The sequence below is a fragment of the Gossypium arboreum genome, chromosome 5, assembly GCF_025698485.1.
Source record: "Gossypium arboreum isolate Shixiya-1 chromosome 5, ASM2569848v2, whole genome shotgun sequence".
Lineage (NCBI taxonomy): Eukaryota > Viridiplantae > Streptophyta > Magnoliopsida > Malvales > Malvaceae > Gossypium > Gossypium arboreum.
Window position 1 is genome coordinate 81,596,049 of NC_069074.1, and position 9,326 is coordinate 81,605,374.

A 9,326-nucleotide genomic window follows, 5' to 3' on the forward strand; every position below is an offset into this window, starting at 1 on the left:
CATGTAAATGTCATTTTCTCGTGGTCCTCAGGAGCTATCGAGATTTGGAAGTAACAAGAGAGTCCATCTAGGAAGCAATAACACATGTACCCATATAATCTTTCCAACATCTGATCAATGAATGGCAATAGAAAGTGATCTTTTCTTGTGGCATCGTTCAATTTCCTATTGTCAATGCAAACTCTCTATCCCATGACTGTTCACGTTGGAGTTAATTCGTTCTTCTCATTGGCCACGACAGTCATGCCTTCTTTCTTAGGGATAACCTGCATAGGACTCACCCAAGAGCTGTCAGAAATAGGATAAGTAATTCCAACTTCTAGGAGTTTAATTACCTCTACTTTTACAACTTCTTTCATGTTAGGATTCAGTTGTCTTTGAGCTTGCACACAAGGTTTATATTCATCTTCCATTAAAATTTTGTGTGTGCAAAAAGAAAGACTAATCCTCTTATGTCAAAAATCTTCCAAGCGATGGCTATTTTATGCTTTTTTAATACTTTAAGTAACTCATCTTTTACGATTGGCTGTAAATCTGAAGCAATAATTACTAGTAATGCGGAATTATCTCCAAGAAACACATATTCTAAGTGATCTGGTATTTGCTTTAATTCCAATTTAGGCGGTTCTTTAACAGAGGGTTTTAATTTTAATTTATTGTTTACCTCAATACCCTCGTAGCTATTCTGTCTCAGTGAAGGCTCAATGGAATTTAGTTTAGCTTTTATCTTACCTATCTCAAAGTTATCATCATTTACCTCCTCTCCTTGGGTAAGATACAGTTCCAACGTGTCCTTATGCATGAATTCCTGTAAAGAATCTTGAATAGCATGATCAATAGAGTCAATAAAGTAACATGAATCATCCTGTTCCCTAGAAAATATCATGGCATCATATATTTTAAAAATAATCTCTTCGTCACCTACCTTACGCACAAGTTTACCATCACCCACGTCAATAATAGCCCTAGCAGTGGCTAAAAATGGACGAGCAAAAAGTAAAGGCACCTCAACATCCTCATCCATGTCAAGCACAACAAATCAACAGGGAATGTGAATTTATCTACTTTTACAAGTATGTCCTCTGTAATACCCCTAGGATATTTAATAGATCTATCAGCTAGTTGAATACTCATCCTAGTGGGTTTTGGTTCCCCAAGACCAAGTTGCTTGAACATTTTATATGGCATCAAATTAATGCTAGCGCTTAAATCAGCTAGTCCCTTCTCAACATTCAAACTACCAATTAAGTAGGGAATAGTAAAACTTCCTGGATTTTTTAGTTTGGTTGGTAGTTTATTTTGGAGTATGGCTGAGCATTCCTCGTTGAGTTCCACTGTAGACAAGTCTTCAAACTTCCTTTTATTTGTTAGAAGCTCTTTTAAAAATTTTGCATATGTAGGCATCTGCGAGATAGCTTCAACAAAAGGTAAATTAATATGAAATTGTTTAAAAAGTTCGAGAAATTTACAGAATTGTGCATCCATGCTGTCTTTCTTCAACTTTGCTAGGTATGGGATTGGTTGTTTATATTCCCTCAACACCGATTTTTCATTGTTTTCGAGTTTTTCTTCCTCATCTTCTTTTCTGTCAACTTCTGGTGGTAGCTTCTTTTCAGATTCAGCTAACAATTTCCCACTCCTTAGTGTAACGACTTTCACATGCTTCTTTGGATTGGGTTCGGTGTTGCTAGGTAAACTCCCTAGTGGTCTTTTTGAAATCATCTTAGCCAGTTGTCCAATTTGATTCTCGTGTCCTTGAAATGATGCTTGCTGATTATTAAGTGCAGTTTCAGTATTCTGAAAATGGGTTTCCGCTAATGAAATAAACTTTGTCATCATCTCCTCAAGGTTCAGCTTTTTCTTTTGCTGGTAAGGTTGTTGTTGTTGGAAGCCTAGCGGTGGCGGTGGCCTTTGATTCCCTTGGCCTCCCCATGAGAAATTTGGGTGATTCCTCCAACCTGCATTATAAGTGTTACTGTAAGGATTATTTTGGGGTCGAGGATTATTACCCATATAATTTATTTGCTCGTTCTCCATGTTAAGGCCGTAGGGTAGGTATTCTGAATTGCTTGTTCCACCTCCACTTGCATCACACTGTATTACTAGATGAACCTGTGAAGAACCGAGTAAACCGTCAATTTTTTTAATTCAAAAGTTCTACCTGATTGGAAAGCATAGCAACCGAATCGACGTTAAAAACACCGGCTACTTTTGTCGGCTTTTTCATCATGACTTGCCACTGATAATTATTCAGTGACATCTCTTTTATGAACTCATAAGCCTCGTCAGGTGTTTTGTTATTGATAGTTCCACCAGCAGCTGCGTCGATCATTTGTCTAGTCGAGGGATTCAACTAGTTGTGGAAAGTTTGAACTTGTAGCCAAATGGGTAATCCATGGTAAGGGCACCTTCTCAATAGATCCTTGTATCTTTCCCATGCATCATAAAGTGTTTCTAAATCCTTCTGCACAAAAGAAGAGATATCATTCCGTAATCCAGCCGTTTTAGCCGGCGAAAAATATTTAAGTAAAAAATTTTCTGTCATTTGTTCCCAAGTGGTGATTGACCCTCGAGGTAACGGGTTCAACCACTGTTTAGCTTTATTCCTTAATGAAAAGGGAAATAGCCAAAGGTGAATGGCATCGTCAGAAATGCCATTAATCTTAAAGGTGTCGCAGAATTCCAGAAAATTTTCCAAATGAGTGTTTGGATCCTCATCCTACAAACCATCAAACTGAACAAACTGTTGTATCATTTGGATTGTGTTAGGTTTCAGTTCAAAATTATTTGCAGCAACAGCAGGTCTAACTATACTTGATTCAGTTCTTGTTAAAGTAGGTTTAGCATAATACATAGTACGAGGAGCAAGATTTTGATCTACTGGATTTGCAGCAACTACAGGAGGCAACAAATTATTCTGATTTTTAGCCATCTCCTCAGTTGTGGTATGAATATTGACCACTCGCTCTTCCCCTATGTATTGTAAGCTTCTCCTTATTTCTCTTCGATTTTTACGAGCTGTGCTTTTGATCTCATTGTCAAACAGTAGAGGTCCTAACGGGTTTCTTCTAGTCATAAACTATAAAAACCTTCCAGAAATAAAGAAAAGAAAATTTAGTAAAAAAACAAAATTAAATTGCAATAAAAATAAAAATGGCTAAAGTAATAAAAATTAAGTGTTCTTAATATCTTAATCCCTGGCAACGATGCCAAAAACTTGATGGTTGTAAAACTAACTAAAAATTTGACTAAGGCAAGCGCACCTATGGAACAGTAGTATAGTTGTGGTGAGACAGGGAATATCGTATCCACGAGGACTAAAAGTACTAGTAATTACTATCTTTTCATTATCTAGCCTAAGAACTAAAGAGTGTTTTTAAACTAAAACTAATTACTTAATTAACTAAGATTACGACAGATATTAAAGTTGGAAAATACTTTTTAGAAAATCGATGGAGAAGACAATACCCAAGGAAGAATCCACCTAGACTTCACTTATTACCTTTGAATTAGATGATTTATTCACTTGACTTAATTCGTAGAAATCCCTGATTTATGTTAATATCTCTCTCGAGACTAAGAACAACTGACTCTAGGTTGATTAATCTAAATCTCTTTCTAATTAAAACCCTTATTGTCGCATTAACTCGATCTATGGATTCCCTTATTGGATTTGACTCCAATCCGACAGATTTATGTCATCCTATCTCTAGGATTGCATGCAACTTTGCTTAATTATGAATGATCTATTCTTAAACAGGGACTTTTTCCCCACTCAATAAGCAAATCAAAAACCTAAATTAATATCTTAGAATATTAAAACAAGGGTTAACTTCACAATTAAGAATAAGAACAAGTATTTATCATATAATTCAAATAATAATAAGATCCGTCTTAGGTTTTATCTCCCTTAGGTATTTAGGGAGTTTAGTTCATAATAATAATGGAAAACATCTCAAAGTTTAGAAAACAGCAAAACATAAAGAAATCCCAAAGAACTTCTAGGAAATTGGATGGAAATCTTCAGTCTTGATGTAGATCTTGCCTCCAAGTGATTCCGATGGCTGTCCTTGAGTATTTCCTGCCTTCTACTCTCTGTGTGTCCTTCTAATCCTCTTCTAGGGTGTTTATATAGACTTTCAAATGCCCAAAATAGCCAAAAAGTAGCCTTTTCCAAGTAGAATTAGACTTGGGCTCGATAGGGACACGACCATGTGCCACACTCGTGTGAAGGTGCTCAGGCCGTGTGCTATTCTGAGTTGGTTTTTATTCGACACAGCCATGACACACGGGCGTGTGGTCTACCTATGTGGAAGTGCCTAGGCCATGCGAAACACTGATTTAGGCTCAATTTGTCCATTTTGGGCCCGTTTCTCGCTCTTTTTGCTATCCTAAGCTTTCCTGAGTATAAAACATGAAATTAAAGGATTAGGAGCATCAAATTCACTAAATCTTATAATAATTCATCCATAATTATGCGAAGCATTGGGGTAAAAATATGTATAAATTATGGTTTATCAATGTCATAATATAACAAATAATTAATTCAAGAATTTTCTTTATAAAAATTATCAATTAAAGAACTTATACTTTATTATTTAAAAAAGAAAGAAATAAATGAAATATCTAACCATTTGGTGGGTGCGAAAATTTGTATTTTGGATCTCGAATTGCATCAAGATATATTCTAGTGTCATGTGCCGGTCTTTCCCATCCAGGCATGACAAAGGTGAAACGCATATTAAAATCAACACTGCCATAACATTTTGAGTCGGGATACCTTTTCTTCCAATATAGGGAATCTGTTCATTTGGTGGAATAATAGTGGCAATATGAGTACCATCAATTGCACCTATGTAATCCTGAACAAATAATCATATTAGTCTCGTTCATATTTTTAGTCGACCAAAAATATTAAAATATAATAATATAAAATTAAATTTTAACCTTAAAATGTGGCATATATCTAGAATCATTATGTATTTGTTCAAGTATTGAGCTAAAAAAAGGATATTCGGGTGCAATTAGATCAGTGGCCATCCTTGAATAAGCTAAATCAAGTTACTGGGACTCCAAAAACGTAAAGAACATTAAAAACGAGGCTAGAACGGACTTACTATTGAGCTTGGAAAGCTTAGAAACCCTAACCATGGCTTCCCCCATGCTATATTCGGCCTCCATGAAGAAGATGGACCAATTTTTGCTTTATTTTCCCTTTTTAATTCTTTTAATTTCTAAATGACCAAAATGCCCTTAAAAGCTTTTCTTTCAAATTTGTCCTATTCTTGCCCATTTTTGTCCAAACTTAAATATAATGGTCTAATTACTAAATAAGGACCTCCACTTTAATAACCCATTTCAATTAAATCCCCTTTATCATCTAGAACACACATTTTGCTAATTTTACAATTTAGTCCCAATTATCAAATTAGGCACTTATACATAAAATTTCTTCACAAATTTTTCACACAATTATTCAATCAATGAATAAACCTTAAAACTTAATCGGAATAAATTTTTTTGACCTCAAAATTCGTGGTTTCTCAACCACTATTCTGTTTAGGCCCAATTTCGGGATGTTACATTTCTCCCCCTTTAGGGATTTTCGTCCTCGAAAATCTTACCTACAAATGGATTCGAAATTGATTTCCAGCAACACTTTCAATTTCTCATTCAGCCTTGGCATACCCAACATTTTACTTCTTAAACTAAGGCTCTGAACTGGAATACCTACTGATAAGTAATTGACCTTATTTTATCATTAACCTCATACTCTCTGATGAAACGCAACTAACTCTTCTTTTCTTACCAAAATGGAAATTCTCTGCCACTAAGGTACTTTCAAAAAAAAAAATTACTTGTTTCTCTTTTGAGTGTCAATATTCTTACCTTTCGATTCTATATACAGTTTTTGATAATCTATCTCTGATTTCTATAATTAATTTTCACTTTTCTCTAATCTTTTTTGCTGAATTTAATTCTGTGAATTTCTCTTCCTCAATTCAACTATCAATACAAAGGTGACATGTAGTAACATTTAGCAATCTCATGGTCAAAACTTACCGTAGCTTTCTTCTGAAGTCACGGTGTAACCTTGGATTTCCAACCATAACAACTAAAATTTACACTCTGAATGAATTGACAACCTCAAAACGAATTACTCAGATAATCCTTTAGTAGAAAAACTCATTTGTACTGAGAACAATACACAAACTTCTTCGAACAATCAACCATAGCTCATTTAACCTTTCCGTGAAAATGCTGATTCTGTTGCACAATTCTTCGAAATACCCTCACATTTTCACACAAACTCAATACTAATTGTAATAGCTTCTGAGATACTTGAAAATCAATTTGAAATTCTCTAAAAGTTCAAGTATCAGATTCAAATTCTGGAACATAACATTTCACACTCTTACTAGTATAACTACCTCAAGTTATCATCCATCTCTGTATTCTCAAATAATCAAATAATTATCACTGTGCTAGGTATCATAACTGTTACAAAATCTCTTGATTTCTCATCAACACATTTCTAGAAACCATAAACACTTTATTCAAACCAAGCTGAATCATAATGGATACTTCAATTGTCAATATCTTCAACTTTTTATACTTTATTAGCATGAATTCAAGCCAAACTAAACTTCGTACAATGAGAACTTTAACAATCAGACAACTTGGATTTGTAAAAATATACCTCTGATGCAACCATTCTGGTATACGTATACAACTTTGTACCATAACCTCTAGAATATGTACTATTTACTCGGGTCATTTATCTATTTATACATGAAAAATCAGCATTTACGTCTGAAGCCATGAATAATTCAAGCATACATATAACTCAATCAACTACTCAACTGAATCAGTCTCAACTAAAAGACAATAACTTTTCAAAAACTGTTCTTCTCTATGCTGTCATGATATCTCAAACATACATTCTGTCGTGATTTCTTCAAAGAGCTAATCACAAATCATTATTACTGCATAACTCGAAAGAACATAGCATTCGGTCTTTAACTCACTAATATATATATCAAGATTATGCGAAAAATGAAAATCAATACACATGTTTGAACTGAACTACACTGAGGCCACAATACTCATACTACTCAAAAATCATAATGCCATAATAAGACTACTTCTCAATTACTTTAGTAAATAATGTCCCGGGTGAAAATAAAACATCCTGATCATCTGAGAGATTTAAACACAAATTTCAATAACAACCAGTGCAAAAGCAGAATCTTTATACCTCTAATAACTATACCTCTGTACTTTCATTATCAGGCCCAAACTCGTAATCATCATAAACATACTCATAATAAGAAGAAACCATTTTCATCAATAGAGCATTTTCTACTAATGTCTTATGGCTGATACTTTGAATAGTAATTTATTAATAAAACTGAGATAATAAAATCTCAGAACATGGAGCTACACAAAATTCCTGGTAACCACATCTCATGTAGAATAGTTAAGGTTTCAATAGCATCTCAGAAAATTTCCAAAAGGAAAGGATAATACTCACAAGCACTGGGAACAACTATAACAGAAGCCATAAAAGTTTCCTTTACTTTCATTGAGCAATAGTTAACAATACAGATCACTAACACCATATAGATCTTACTGTCAACCTTCCATCTGCACGCTGAAGTAGAAAACTGGAATAGATAGAGCAATATCAATCACAACTCAAACAAACTATAATGCTTTCATCTGTCTGTAAATTTAACTAACATTCTCATACTGCATGAATTGCACCTATGATCTTATGTATATTTATATATAGCTCTGAAAGTAAATGTACACATATAATAGTCGAAAAAGATTTTTCTATAATTTCTCAACTATAAACTTTACATTCAACTATTAATACGACTCAATTATTATTCCTCTTCTAATTTTATCATTACTGAATTCACATTATCCCATTCAAAATTGGAATTTATTCGGAAGAAAATATAGCAATCATATACCTTACATGTCATACTTGAATGAGTGCATTAGCTGAGCCTGACCTTTCTTTTATTGTGACATTTTAGTTATCCGGATGATTTTATTATTAACTTGTCATCCTTTCTACAACTGTGTTCATTTGCTAAATCATTCTCGACTCTGATTACATTGTCAATAAATCTATCGCTGAACACTTTAGTTTTCCACTTTAACCTATTCAATCTGAATTTCATGAAATCTCATTCTGAATTACCTTACTGATAAGGGGGTGAGGTTGTAACACCTCTAACTTACCTCTTACATACTCATGCATATAACTTAACACTCATCATAGTAAAATATATCACAATTATACAATTTGCTTCAAGCAACTTAACATGCACGTTCACAATACAATTACTTCATGATCATCTTATACAAATTACTACACTTATACATGCATTTATAAATCTCGAGTAAAATTACTCATAGCATTCACTTAACTTCTCTAGTTATACATATAGCATCATACAAATGCCAATTTAACATGAACACTTATCTCAATATAAACTTTCCTTTCATCCTATCTCATCTTTCATATTTCCCGAACAATTCTTATTCACAATTTATTCATTAACACATAAACATCATGAACCATTATTCTTATATTTTATGAGCCTCAACTCATTATAAACATACTGTCTGCACTATCAAACTTAGCTCGGTTGGAGTGCGCATCTGTCTGACAAAACATTTTATATCTGGGTCGGGAGTCATCACACTATCCTAGTTCAATATGGAATGTATAGCTACGCTCTTACTCACACTGAATATTTTGAGAACTGACTAAACCTTTGCTCTGATACCAATAAATGTAACACCCCTTACCCGAGACCGTCGCCGAGTCGAGCACGAGGCGTTACCTGACTTAACTTACTAATTTGGGGCATAAAAATTTGCTTTTAAGATTAATTTATTTACATTTATTCAATATATCCCTAAAAAGGACTCTTAAGACCCTAAAACATGCAACTGAAATGGTTCGAGACCAAATCGGGAACATTAAAAATTTTCTGAATACTTGACAAATCAAAACAATTTATTTCATTATTCCTTATAAAATTGCCCACCTGCGTCATTGTCACTAAATAAATCATAACTCGAGTCACAAAACTCAAAATTTAAATTCATGAATTTTCCCTAAAACTAGACTTATATATCTTCTTAATAATATTTTTCCAGAATTTTTGGTCTAGCCAATTAGTACAGTTTATTAATTAAAGTTTCCCCTGTTGCACTATTCGACTACTCTGACCTCTCCTTACTATGAATCAATTTTCTCCCTGTACAGAATTCAAATAACCATGCTGTTTGTTTCTCTTGAA

The 9,326-nt window shown here is 33.7% G+C and overlaps 1 non-coding gene across 1 annotated transcript; it reads left to right on the plus strand.

Moving 5' to 3' along the window:
• Positions 1 to 2,390: 2,390 nt before the first annotated feature.
• LOC128293418 (small nucleolar RNA R71) lies at positions 2,391 to 2,495 on the plus strand. Its single transcript, XR_008283600.1, has one exon. It is a non-coding gene; the product is annotated as a small nucleolar RNA R71 (small nucleolar RNA).
• The last annotated feature ends 6,831 nt before the right edge of the window (positions 2,496 to 9,326 follow it).